The following is a 14,716-nucleotide window of genomic DNA, read 5'->3' on the forward strand; positions in this document are numbered from 1 at the left end:
TCCTGGGGCATGCTGCTCATCCAAAATTAATCATATGGGAGAGTTCACAGGGAGCCAGGGGCCCTAGTACAGGCAGGGAGGGATGCAGGGATCAGGAGGGAGACTGGCTTTGGTGGGTTCCTCCAATGCCACATTGCCTAGGGAGGGTTAAAACCCTGGAAGCTGAACTGGAAATGGAGCAGATGGTCACCAAGCTGAGAAAAACAGTGACTTAGGCTGCATGTGAGAAGTCAGTGGGTTCATTCAGTTGGTAATGGTTAATTATTTTTGAGTGGGCCTTAGAATCCTTGGGGTCACAGGCATGAGGACCCATTTTAGCCTGCAGTGGTCAAGCCCCACTTGCCCATCAGCTCCTGCTGCAGTGGGCAGCTGCCTGCTGTGCCCTGTCAGCACTCTTTGAGTAAGGAGGACCTACTGGCCCCACATGTGAGGTAGGAAACCAACCCTGTGTGGTGCTGTAGTCAAGCGCTGTTTAAGGATGCAGACGTTTTTGTGGTAACTCCATCTTTCAGATTTGAAGGCAGGTGACTGTTCAAAGCCCAGTTGTTCTCCATTGCCTTAACCTACGTAGGGTGAATGTGCAGAAGGCCAGAGGTGGAGGCTGCTCCTGTACCCATTCTCCCCTCCCAGGTGATTATTTCAGATCCCAACACAACGTCTGTTTTCCAGCTACCTCCAGCCATGAAACAGTTGACACACAATCTACAGGTGCTTCTTAAACAAAAGTATGGGGCCTCAGCAATAAGGCTTTATGGTCACACTTGTCCTCTCGCTTACCTGAGTGCCATGGGATTTGGGCATTTCTGTCCTGGCATAAGCACACAGATGGCTGCAATAGGTCCCAGTTCCCAACACAGCAAAGCTGCATCTAGGCTTTCTTCTGGATCTAAAGTGGACATGCAGTGGGAACACTTTTTGCGCCAACCACAGGTAGGTGGGCACCAACATCTTCGCAGCTTCCCAAGGTTGCAGGGTGGATGGCCCAATGCTGGGTGCAATAAATCACATTTGTTCCTACAGCTGTCTGCCAGGCAGCCCCTGTCCATCTTTGCAGCCCAGCTCCTGGGACCACCTGCCTGCTGGCTGTAGCCCTCTGCCAGGGTGATGAACCCTGGCCCTGCCTGGGTTGGCTGCTCCACAGACGGCCGCTGTAACCTCAGTCATGTGCTCCATCCCCTTGGATTGCGGCAGCTCACCAAAGAACAACCAGCCCAACAAAGGGCCCTGCAGACAAGACCTCTCTTTCCCCACAGCCTTGACATAGAAATACTCCTTATGGTTAAAGCAAAAAGGCTTAGAGATAAAAAGCAAAAAGGCTCAGAGATAATTTGAATTTCCTCCTGCAAGGAGAGGGGTAGTTGTGGGAGGTCAGCAGAGGCTATGATGATGGACTGCTCTGTAAAACTCCATCAGAGGGACAGAGACACACAAAAAGGAGAAAGGGCAACAGCTTTCTCCTCCTGGAAACCCACTCACGGTGAGAGGAAGAAAAAAAAGCAGGGAGTTTAGGGGGGGACAGGAGAGAGGGACCCACATGATGTGGGACTAAGCTGTCTAGACCCTGCACAAACAGTTTTGGAGGACAATTCCCAGTAAAATAACCAAATACATTATGAACAGAGCATCCTCAGGTTAATTCATCCTCTCTTTTCATTCAAAACATGTCCACTGGATTTGGAAGAAATTCAAGAATCCTGACCTTCCAAAAATCCTACGGCAGACACTCAGAGCGGGTTCAGCAGGCAACCAGCTAGAGAATAGCATGAAGAGGTACCTCCAGAGATCAAGATCTTAAAATTGGTTTTGCCTACAAATTTGCTGCTGCCTGAATCACTGTGTGTGGGGCAATGGTGCATTTGGTGTGTGACTCCTGAGTGGGGCCTTCCCGTTCCCAGCTCTTTGCTGTGGCTCCCAGCAAATAACTCACTGAGGTCTCCTCCCTCCCCAGAGTTTAATTTCATTTCTATACCAAAGACATTCCTCCTCCCTCCCTTGGGGGCTAGATCACTTCAGAAATGGGATTTAGCCAGGGCTGGCAGCCTGCTTTTACCTTTGCCTGTTTGAGTAATGCACGATAACAAGAGATCTGAGATACCTCCAAATGCACGGTTTGGCAGGATGTTAATTAAAACAGAGTAACACTACCTCTACTGTTTGCAGGGCCACAGCTCAGAGCACTTATGAACGCCCAGGAGGTAAAGGAACATGTTCAAAGCCACACAACACATCTGGAAGAGAGCTGGAAGTAAATCCAATTGCTTTTTGTTTACATATCAGCATACAAACCGGCATATACATGAATCCAGGACAAGACCAGATGGATGTACTGGAGACCAGTGGCATGAGAAGGCAGAACAATTGCTTTCCAATCGCTTTGCTTGAAAGTGAGGGAGCATCTTGCCTCCGTCCTCTCTTGCCCATGCCAGCAGCAAACCATCACTGTCCGAGCCGCCTTTGTGAAGGTCCCCACGGTCCCTCGCTCCCCTGTCAGATGATAACAAAGAGGCTCAGTCTGTCGCTTCCAAATTATGGCTCCTGTGGGCCCCGGGATGGCCAGGGTTCTGCTTCATTTTACCACTCTGATGTGACCTGGGTTTTCTTAGCAGTTACTTATTTTTATTTATTTAACTGCGTAAATGATTATCCGTGTAACAACTTTAATCAATTATCTGTGGCAAAGAACTTCTCTGCAACTTAATTAGCAAAGTTCTTCCCTGACCTAGCAATATCTGATTGCATCATATAAGAGCTTAACTTTGAAATGGCAACACAGTTCATTAAAAATAACTAATAGCTGCAGGGTTTAAAGATGTAAATGTTAATTTTCTTAATGAGAAAAAAAAGGGCATGCAGACTCTACCTGTCTATATTCATTATACTGTGTCCACATGGGATGACTCACATTTGCAAAACTCAGGTTTAATTAACATGCTTATTTTTACAATGATATTTCTCATTATAATAAATTAAATGTTTAAACAGCCAGCGCAAACATTTTGATCCAAGACAAAAATGCTTGCACAGTGCTAGTTTAAGCATTTAATTTATTATAATCCTTTCCATAACAACCGCCTTAGAAGTTGATTTTTTCGCTGCGAAAGGCTATTAGTATTATTTCCTCTGGTAACGTTTAATCCAAGACAATCAGAAATGCGAGGCGTGAATGAAATGGGACTGGAAACGGCGGCGATGGAGCGGATAGCGAAGGGCCCTGCCCGCCCCACTGGCTGCACCGCAGCCCGCAGCCCGCAGCCCGTGCCGCTGCGCACCCGCGGCCGCCGGGAGCACTGCCCGCCGCCCCCCGGTAGCCGGGGCGGTGGGGCTCTCCCTGGGGGGCTGCCCCCAGCCGGACTTCGCCTGCTCCGAAACCTCCGACGCGTCCCGGCGCGGGAGGGGGTACGGGCACGACTCCCGCCGGCTGGGCAAAGGCCCCGCGGACCCGCGCTGCCGGCGCCACCCCCGCGTCCCCGGCCGGGGTCGCCGCTAGGGGGGGGTGCGGGCCCGGCAGTGCGGAGCCGGCCTGCGGCGGCGGGGCAGCGCCCGCGGGACTGCGGGCCGGGGCCGGGGCCGGGGCCGGGGCCGGGGCCGGGGCCGGGGCCGGGGCCGGGGCCGGGGCCGGGTAGGCGGCGGCAGGCGGGGGGCGGCGGGATGAGGGGACTCCGCCACCCTCCGCCGTGGAGGCGGAGCGGGCGGGGGCTACGCCAAGATCACGACGGCCTGTAAGGTTTCGGAGCTCTCTGGCTAGTGGAGCCCCTTATTTCCATGGGGTTTCCAGCCTGGGCGCTGGTGCGGGATGGGCGGCTCAGCCACGGCACCGGCGGCCGCTTGGACACCAACAAGGTTCAGCTGCGCGTTTCTGCACAGCTTCTGCCCCGGCGGCGGCGCAGCCGGCCCGCGCAGGGCAGCCGGGGCAGGCGGGGGCTGGCGCTCGCTGCGCCTTCACCGGGGCGGCGTTACGCCTCGGGGCTGCCAGCCCGGAGGGCGCCGCCAGCTCCCGCCCGGCACCGCGGGCCTGCGCCGTGAGGCCCCGGCGGAGGTGCGGGCAGCCGGGCATGGCGGGGCAGGCCGCGCCCCTGGGCCTGGCTGGGAGCCGGGAGCTGGGAGCCGGCCTCCCCCGACATCCCCTGAGGTTGTCCCCCCGGGAGGCATCTCCCGCCCCTCCTCAGGGCAAACTTCCACCTAAGAAATGGGCCTGGAGGCAAATCCCTCTCCAAGAGAAGAAAAGTCTTGCCAAGGGGCAAAGCCAGGGCAGGGCCGTGCAATCAGGTGAGGAAAGCCCCCGTGTGAGCCCCCCCCCAGCCAAGGGGCTGAGCCCCCCTGGCAGGGGACAGGCACACGAGGCCCCGCTGTGGGTCCCGGGCATAAAGCCACCAGCATCCCCTGCCACCATCTCACCCTTACGTCCAGGAAAGCTCCCACCCTGCCTCAGCGGCCTGGTACCAATGTCAGGTAACTGTCGCCATACAGGGTATTTCAGTGATGCTGAGAAGTTAGTCTGCAAGTCATTCCAGTTTAGTATGTAATTCGAAAGTACATAATTTGAATTAATAAATAAAGCCCTTTAGGGGATCTCATTACACTGTGAAGAGCATCCGTTGTCAATCAGTTCAGCCAGCTGACAAGCTAGAGCACCAGCTGATGATCCAGGCTGAGCCAAATCGGCAAAGGGGAAATCTCTCCTGGATTTACCCCAGATGAATGACAGTGTCAGTGATTTTTTTTAAAAAGCCAGGCATTAAAACATTCACAGACAAATTGCCAAGTCTCCCCAAACCACTGAATTAAATTCAGGGGTTGCTTGTGGTCTGACAAATGTTCTGCCAGAAGGCACCCATTTATTTTTCATCACTTGCTTCTTGACAAATAGCTGTGTTCACAAAAACTCAGTGGATTAATAAACTGATCCCACTGCTTAACTAATTGCAAAAAGCCAAAAAGTGATTTGAGTAGTAGTACGATGGTCATTACAAAAATACCCACCGACTTTGGAAAATTGAGGGCACAACATTTTTTACCTCAGAGGGCAATTTTATGTAGGCCACAAAGTGCCTTGGGTATTTCTTAGAGTCCTGGAGTTTATTCATGTATTATTTCCTAGGATATTCAGCATATTTTTCCAGCAGGCAAGAAACTGGGGCTTCTGTGTACGAGTTTCATCTGCTCAAAATGTGAAAAAATATAGATCCCCTTAGCACATTCTGCTGTAGTAGAAGCAAAGTGTAAAAGAAAAATTCCAAATATGTAGATTTAAAAATAAAAACACAGAACTCTTTCCTCCCTAAAAGGGATTTGAAGCAAAAAAACCCTGGGCTACAGATAGGTCTAGACTTTAATTGTCGAGCTGCCTAAGAAGAATTGTTGGCCTGAGGTCATTTTAATCAGGTTGCATGTCAGCTTGCAAAATCTCCAAATTAGCTTACAGCTCAGGGAGAGAAAGATGTTTTTCTTTCCTGAAGAACACAAACAGATTGTTGTGACATGTTCTCAGTCATCATGACAGATCAGATCCCTGCTTTGCACTGCGAGCTGGGAAAGAAGTCAGCTGCTTCTCCAGCTCCTTCGGAGGTTTGGGCATCTCCAAATTTGTCAGAGCTGGGGATGGAGTTTATAAAAATCCTTCTGAAATTGAGGTTTATATGCAAAGACTCTGATAAAAGAGATTGACCTTAATTGGGAAGCAAGTTTCTTTCACATTTTTTAACAACCTCTGGGCCTTCCTAGCAGTCTGATGAAAGGGAAGTTGTGAAAAGAAACAATCTGTATTTATGCAGCAGGAACTATCATATGCTGAGCTGCACGGGGAATGACAAGGAACCAACTCATCCTTTCAAAAAACAGATTAATTTGCCATTTTCTTCCTGAGTTTGTAAAAAGTAAGGCTGTGGGTGAATTTCAAAACAGGCTGAATACTTTAGGTAGATTTACGTCAAGCTTTAAGCCTGCGTGAGACTGCACATTGCTGTGGAGCAGCTGACATGGGATGGTGTCCCTCCCAGGGTGTCCTCACTCTGTTTGTTCAGTTCAGTCCCTTGGCTCTAGCACATTTGGTTGCTTTTTTCTTTTTACTTCTCCATGTTCAGTTTTCCATCTGCATCAGTGAAGGGCTCCAATGGAATCACAGGGGGAAGAGGAAGCAGGGGGACAGGAGCTAGGGTGCTGACTGGGTTTCGTCTTGAAGGACTACCAGAGGGAGAGGCAAGTGCAAATTCATGACAACTGCCTGATAGTGGGATGCATCTCACCTGTCTGGTGGCCGCCAAAGGTCTGCAAAGGTCTGAACTAGTAAGCAGCAGTGTCTCATTCACAAGAAGGAAAGAAATAGATGTTTCCAAACAGTGATTCCTCTGACTTCTAGCTGCTAACTCTTTCTCTTAACTAGTTCAGGCACCTTATTTAGGGAAAATTAATCTCTCTGTCCTTGGTAGTGGCTGAGGTCTCAATATTGCCTGCATCTGGGAAAGGATGCCCAGCAGAAGCAGGAGCACTCCCCTGAGACCCTGGCATGCCTCAAACGTGGGCGCATGCCTGGGCAGAGGTGGACCTGGGACCACTTTGCCAAAACAAGAGAGGAAGCGATGTGCAGCAGGCCCTTGTGCGTTTGCCATGGAAGAGCCATCCTAACTAGTTGCCATAAGACCACCAGGCCTTTAAAATTGGATGGGATAAGACAGTGGGGAGATTCCTTTGTTGGCACAACCCCTGGCATCAGGAGAAAAGACTGTATTTCCCATCCCCATTTTTTCCTTCTGTAATTCTGCAAGCCAAGAGAAGTCACAACCGTACATCTCTGGGTAGAAGCTGCCAGTTTCTTTCTCCCAAAGGCCTCCACATTGACAGCATAAAAATCTTCATCTTCCCTGTTGTACGAGTTTAAGGACTTTATTTTTTTGGGGTTTTTTTGTTCCCTGGCTCCCTGCCATCAGCCCTGGTGGGACCAAGGGCAAGACAGCAGTGCCATTGCAACCCAGATGTCAGCAAACCGTTAATCCCAAGGGACAGACCCCTGGGGTGAGATTCCTGCTGCAATTTCTCCAATTAGACGGCTTACCTCCTGCTTTGCCTCTGCTTTAGCCATTTTGGACCTAACATATTTTATTGTTCAGCCTCTTAGTTAAATGGCTGGGAAGCTCTGGATGTAAGCATGCAGAGATTACTGGTTCAATAATAGTCGGGCACGTTGGCTTTACTTCATTTTGCTAATAAAGCTGCGAAATAAAGCTGTTGACTCTTCTTTCATCAGCATCAGCCCCATGAGGCTCTCCCATGTCTTGCCTGGTGATTAGAGCAGAGGGCTGGGAACACAGGTCTGGAGTTCAGCCCTTAATGAGCCGCCCATTCAGTGTGTTTCACTCGGGGCTCTTGACCTCTTCGCTTCTCAGCCAACTCAGCTGTAAAACTGGCTGAAGGGTGGACTTCATGGAAACCAGCCACCATGCCCCAGTTGAGCCTTGAGTCTGGGTTCCGTGGGTAAACCACAAAATAAAAATCAACGACAATTTGAATCTGCGGTGACCCAGCTCAAATGCCACGAGGATGTCAGGCCTTGCCAGTGTAAACAGCATCAGTCTCTGGAGTCCCCCATTACAATGTCAGAGCAAATCTAAATACTGTCCCTGCAATGGGCACTGCAGTGAAGAAAACCACAAGGTGTTGTAGACACCAGCACAGACAAGGCAACATGGCACCAGACCTGGTACCCAGGTACCTCGGCTCCAAGCAGTGCTGGGAAAACCTGGGTGACGTGCCCATCCAGGTGGGGATGTGATCCCCCAGCTGGGGAGAGCATGGTCCCCATTATTCTCTAAATCTCTGAGCTGCAAGCCAGCCTGCAGCCCATGCCTTCTCCAGGAAGGGTACTGATGGAGAAACCAGCATGAACTGTGCCAAGGAGTGGAAAGCCCTAGTGCTTTCTCACACCAAGTCCAAAACATTTCCAACCTGTCCCACAGCCAGGATGGCTGTGCTGCTGGCACATCTGTGAGCACTCATTGCTCAATGGAACAGAAGGAGATGAAAGAAGGAGCTTGTGTCTGGTACAGCTTGCTGTGTAACACCTTGTAGGTGCGATGGGGATGCTGAAGAGAAGTCCTGCCTCAGCCATCTGACCCTGCCCAACACACCCCCACACCCCCACACCCCCCCCTACTCAGATGAAACATGGTGTTTTCCCACAAACTTGAGAAAAATTGAGAGCTTTTTCCCTTTTAAATGGGAGGTTGCAGGTCAGACTTGGAGGTGGCATGAAGGAGCAAGAGCTGTCAAGCTGGCATTTCATGGAGGGACAGTGAAGAAAGGAGAGGCACCATCCCTTGGGATTTCAGCAGTGTGGGATCAGCGTTGCATGTGCTGTTTGTCACAGTAGGCTCAGTAAAATGGAGCAAGAAACTGTTTTCAAGCAGAGCAAGAGCACCTGGGGTACAGTGAGTCCAGTCCCGTGACAGGACCCTTTGCTCCCCTACCTTCTCTGCACTTCCTCATACAGTCCTCTGCTGTGCAGCCATGTGGAGATGAGACTCCTGAACCAGAAAGCTCTTTCTTGGGCATCAATAATAGTCCCAGATGTACTTTCCCAGGTATCTCAACATTATCCCACCTTGCACTGTGCAGACATACCAAATCACGCACAGGCTTGGAAAGGGCTGAGAACTGTCTTATAAAGCCTTCTCCGTACCAGGTACCTACCACTTATAACCCCAGCTGCCCTACAAAATGCCCTTTAGTGTCTGGTGACTCGAAGGTATGGAAAAGAGGCTGGCATGAGGCATCTTCTGGAGTTGGAAAGGTGGGTATTTGCATGGTGTTTCTGCTGTACAAGGTGCTGGGATCAGTGCAGGTGGCTGGGTGTGAGCACAGACCTTCAGCATACAATGGAGATCTCTGTTTTGGTGTAAGGATCCTTTCACTGAGGATTTTCCATCCCTTGAGGAAAATATGCTAACAGGCTTTAAATAATTAAACAAATCACATTGCAGGCAAATCCAAGTTGATCTTTAAAATGCATTATCCTCAGAAGGCGAGAGAAATGCTCAGTGCCTTACGCCTTCCTCCAGCCTCTTCACGCATTAACTAATCCATCGCATGAGGGACCACCCAGCTGCATCGCAGACATGGAGCAAAGGCTATGCCAGTCACATCCATTTGTAAAACCAGTATTGCCACAGCTGGGGGCCAGGTTTCTTCAGCGTCAACAAGCACAGGCAGTGGGGGAACAAAGCTCTTTTCATCAGGCCAAGCTTGTGCAGAAGATGTTACTCCCACAGAGCCACTTGCTGGGCTTGGCCAGGAAGGGCAGGCTTCCCTTATGGCATTGCAAGATGCTCTGGGACAGCTGCAGCCACCTCCTTGCAGGAGGGGGGAGTCACATGTGGTCACAACCAGGGACAAGCTTGGCTTTCTGTGGGCAAAGGCAAGGAAATCGGCTACCTTGAGCACCTTCTCTGGGCCACCAAGGCCATGTATGGTGGAGACCTTCAAAATGAGGAAGGCAGAGCAGTTGCGAGGTGGCTCTCTCCACCTAGTGTAATACTGCAGAACATGTGCCTAGCTCTCTGTAAGCTAACTTCTTTTTCCCCCAGACCAGCCCAAAGACTGCCTGCAGACAAGTCCTCACTGTCTGCCAGACCACGCAAGGACAGGCCAACAGCCTGAGGCAGCAACCAGAACATCTGTCAGCAAAGAGAAAGCTGGTGGGGAGCAGGGAAAGGCCCAGCCCATCCTCAGCTCTCTCCTACATCTCCCCAGCCCGGCAGTGGGGCTGGGCTTTGCCCCTGCACTCACAGGACCTGCTGGAGGACAAACTGGTGTACAAAAGCCACTGCCACCCCCTCTCCAATTAGTCTGGTATCCTGCAGTGGTGTTTTCTGGCTTCTCAGCTCTACCCCATGCCGTGCACGGCCCAGAGCAGACGGGCTATTACATGTGGAGCTTAAATTATTTGACAGTTTCCCCTTTGGGGATTAGGGAACGTAATGGAAATGGCTGCTCGTGGCACCATGGGGCAAGTCTTGAGAAGCAGAGCTGTGCTGGGGGTCCGGGGGGAAGCTGTGACTGTGAGCCCCACAGCAGCCAGCTCTTCCCAGGAGCTCATGATCCCTTCTCCTCCTTCAGCTGGCCTCCAGGTTCATGGGCTGTCATTCCTCCCTCTCTTTCTCACTCTTCTAGGCTGTCCAAGGTGAAAGGTCCCCAGCTTTCTTCATGCTCTTTCTCAGGCATCTGCTCCTCTCAGCAGTCCACACTGGACATGCAATGAGGGCCCTGCTGCTTCAGGTGTATCAAATTACATCTTTGGGAAAGGAGATTTGGCCCTAGCCAGGCCAAAATTATTATTGTTGGTGTTGCTAGAGATTGATTTTGTAAGGAAAGCCATGTGGAGGGAGGACAGGGAGCACCCAGAAATGGTGATTGCTCTTGATGTATGTCTCTCTACCCTGTCTCTCAGGGAAATATTCATCCAAGTGGTCCATGGCTCAACCGGAGCCAGCACTGTCTGCTGGATTTTCCAGCGAGAACTTACCCATTTTCTCCGCCATGTCCCACCATGTCCCATGCTAAGCACAGATGTCCTCAGAGGAAATGCAACCCTCATACCCTTCAGTGGGAAACAGGGAGGCCCTGGACCACCTTGATGGACATGTTATAGTCTCCATGGTCATCTCTGAGGACCAGCAATCTTAAGAAAAGGGATGTGAAGCGACCAAAAAAATCAACACAGCCCTAAAATTTAGCAGAAGACGTGGTTGTTTATTGGTTCTTTCACTCTCCCAGGTTTAGTTTCTTACATCTGATGTGAGGGAGGTTTTTCTGGAAGAATCTTTAATTTTATTTTTTTTTAAGTAGAGATCTGAATCTGAGGGAAGAAGTATTATAGATTGGATCAAATAAAGCCCGATGTGAGAGGCTAAATGAAAGAACACAGAGTAGGTGAATAGGATTAAACTTGCTGGAATTGACCCACACAAATGCCTCACAAAGGTAAAGAAAGAAAAAAGAATATGTTTAAAGTGTTGTCAGAAGGGTGAGTAAAATATATGTTTCAAGAGATTGGATTTGTGAAAAACATTCTGGTGCTGCAGGTGCCTCCAGGACAATCTCATCGGAAATATTCTCTAAAGTCGGGTCATGAAATTATTAGAACAGTGCATAGATCGAAAAAGAGAAATATAGTTGATGCATGGGTGCTTTCGGATGAGAAAAACAAAAAAGAAGCCAGACTCGGCCTTTGCTACAAAGCAAAAAGAAACTTAGCAGATTTCTCGTCAAAGTGTAAAGAAGCCTCTGGGAAAGAAACAGATTGATGCTACCGAGTTGTTTAAGATAACTACCTCCAAAGCACAAAGCTGTGGTTGGAAGTTAAGAAAGAAAGTAGCCTATGAGCGATTTACACAGAATAGCTACAAAAGAGACCACATTGTTAAAGGTAGGAATGAAAGCATGTAATGACAGCTAGTTATTTTATTTTATTTCTTTAATTCAAGCAAAACAGAAGGCACAGCCACTAGCTAAATTAAGATGAATGAGATGAAGACATATGGATAGATGGGATTCAGCCCTGGGGAAAAACAAATCAGCCTTTAGTGTCCTGAGGTGAGGAAGAGCAAACTGCGATGGGCCATATGTCCTCACCCAACCACAGGAGAGAAGAGGAAGGATTCAGGATGAGCAAGGTCCTGCACGGAGCGTGTTCTGGGCCATCCTTTCAAGCAGGGCCAGCTCACCTGTGCTGTGCACCATCCATCTGGGGATACACCCCAAGCAGAGCAAACGGGGATGCCCCAGGGAGCAGCATTGGAGCAAGGGATGTTGCAGGGCTTTTTAGGTGGAATTTCAGAGCCTACCAGGAAAAACAGTGGATTTGGTACTTGAAATGTCGTGTGTTGCTGGTCAAAACAAGGAGGACAGTGTCAGCACACCCCACACACAATGCGGGGGTGAGAGGAGGAAAAGTGTGAGCATCCCAGGGGCACCACAATGTCCAGGGCCACCACAGAGACAAGATCTGTGGTAGTGACACATGTATATGGTTTTTCATCCTTTGGTTTCACTGCCAGCAAGAATCCTTAGAGCTTCTCAGAATCCTCAGCATATCACAGGTTAAATACCTGTATTGGGTTTTTGTGGCAAGGTTTTGGTAGAGGCGGTGGCTACACAGGTGGCTTCTGTGAGAAGCTTCCCCCATGTCCGACAGAGCCAGTGCCAGCTGGCTCCAAGATGGACCCACCGCTGGCCAAGGACAAGCCCATCAGCCATGGTGGTGGCACCTCTGGGATAACATATTTAAGAAGGGGAAATAAAAGCTGTGCAATTGCAGATGAGTCAGAGAAGCAAAAATACGTGAGAGGCCCATCCCTGCAGCCGCCATGGCAGGCAGGAGGGGCAGGGGGCTCCAGGCCCGGAGCAGAGGTTCCCCCCAGCCCGCGGTGAAGCCCACGCTGAGGCAGGCTGTCCCCCTCAGCCCGGGGAGGCCCACGGAGGAGCAGATCCCCACCGGCAGCCCCTGGAGGCCCCACGCCGGAGCAGGTGGGTGCCCGAGGGAGGCTGTGACCCGTGGGCAGCCCACGCTGGAGCAGCTCCTGGCAGGGCCTGTGGCCCCGCGGGGAGAGGAGCCCGGGCTGGGGCAGGTTTGCTGGCGGGGCTGGGGACCCCGGGGGGACCCAGGCTGGAGCCGGCTGTGCCTGAAGGACGGCACCCGTGGGGGGACCCGGCTGGGGCAGGGGAGGGGTGTGAGGAGCCGCCCCTGAGGGGAAGGAGCGGCAGAGGCAGCCTGTGAGGGACTGACCCCAGCCACATTCCCGGCCCCGGCGCTGCTGGGAGCGGGGAGAGGGAGCGGGAGTGAAGCTGGGCCCGGGGACAAGGGAGGGGTGGGGGGAAGGTGTTTTAAGGTTTGGTTTCATTTCTCATTATCCTGCTCTGGTTGGATTGCTAACAAATTAAGCTAATGCCCCCAAGCAGAGCCTGCCCTGCCCGTGAGGGTCACTGCCGAGCGATCTCTCCCTGCCCTCACCTCGACCCACCGGCCTTTCCTTACATTTTCTCTCCCTGCCCAGCTGAGGAGGGCAGCGGTAGAGCCGCTTTGGTGGGCACCTGGCATCCAGCCAGGGTCAACCCGCCACAATACTAAAGCCAAGATTTTCTTTTTCTGTAGGACTTTTTTCTGTTTATTTTGAAGAGTCATCAGGTAAGTGGGACCTGAATCAGCACCATGTTACGGTGGTATAAACCCATGGAAAAGCAAAGCAGTGAATCAGGTGCCCAGTCTCCATAGCCCTCATGAATTTCTGTTCATGCCATCATGGATTCAAATAACTATTTGGGACACTTAGAAAATTAAGATAAATGCGTAAGACACCACAAGAGACTTACAGAAAGGCGCACAGCATCACCAAATCCTTCCTATTTTAATATTTCCATTTCTCCTAAAATTTTTCTTTAAACTGAAAAATAATGAGAAAATGTGTTCCCTTGAGACAAGCCAGTACTATCAGCTAAGCAACCTCACATTCATTGCAGCACTCCAAGTACTCTGGAATGCTTTTCAGCCCAGAGGAAAATAGTATTAGACAGCCAGAAAGGCTGTCCTGTAAAAGACTGTTATTATGATTTCTAGTCTCAGAAGTTGGCTTAATCCAGCTGAGCACACACATGTTATTTAGAGAGGAGACTGAGCTCAGACACTAGTATCATCATCATCTTTATTCCAAATGAAGAATTCAGCCAGTGAAAGGCAAGTCACGTTTTTTTGTCCCGAGTCCTGCAAACACTGGCTGTTGTACTCATCTTTCCACTCTGCAGCAAGTGTCTGGAACTGCTGAATGCTGAGCTGTTTGTAAGGATTTGCATCTGTCTAAAAAATCCCATTTTCTCTCTTGTCACCTAATCAATCAAACAGCAAAAGATGCACTCTACACCCTCCAAGGAAAAAAGATACGTGCCCACACAAAAGGCAAAGCATTAGCATCAGGGTTAACTAGAGGTTGTAAGCTGCAAACTGTATAACAGGAAAATATTTTTTTCTCTCCTGTCTGCTTGAAATTTCATGCTGCTCTTCCTTTGCCTGTGGAACAAAAGAAGAAGAGGCAGCAGTGCTCTGAGTCGGGGGAAAAATATCTGGGATTGTTCCCTGCATAAGAAAAATATGTTTGGAGGATTACTCAGGGGATTTGCACCTTGATTTGAGGAGGAAACACTGCACAGCTTCTCTCCCAGGGTTTGGGCGGAACAGCTCCCTCCTGAAGGACTGATTCTCCCACCCACACCTCCCACATAAGCAGAACCCACCTTACGCTCCAGCCCGCTGAAGACTTGCAGGCAGACACCCATCCCTGTGGATCAGCTTGTGGCTGGCACCATTGCTTGGGATTGTGGGAGTCTGGCCAAGCCAAAACCTGCCAGGGCCACCACTGCCCCATGGTGGGAGTGAGCCCTCTGGCCCCATCCTCTGCATTCCCGAGGGTGATACTGCACTTTACCATGCAGCACCTGGAGTGAAGGTACTGCTGTGAATATCCAGCGTAGATGTATTAATTAAACCTATTTGTTCTTGCACTGACAGTGTCTTTGCTAACACTCCTCCTCACCCTCAGCCAACCTTTTGCTAGCCCAAATGGTGTGGCCTCCCTCTGTCCTTCCACTCCTATCCCAGGGAAAGAGCCACTGGGTGCTCAGATGAGTACCGGGGTAGGGAGACAGCTGCTCCCCCACCTCAGTCACACGGGAGCAG

The sequence above is a fragment of the Falco peregrinus genome, chromosome 4 (genome assembly GCF_023634155.1).
Source record: "Falco peregrinus isolate bFalPer1 chromosome 4, bFalPer1.pri, whole genome shotgun sequence".
NCBI classification, from domain to species: domain Eukaryota; kingdom Metazoa; phylum Chordata; class Aves; order Falconiformes; family Falconidae; genus Falco; species Falco peregrinus.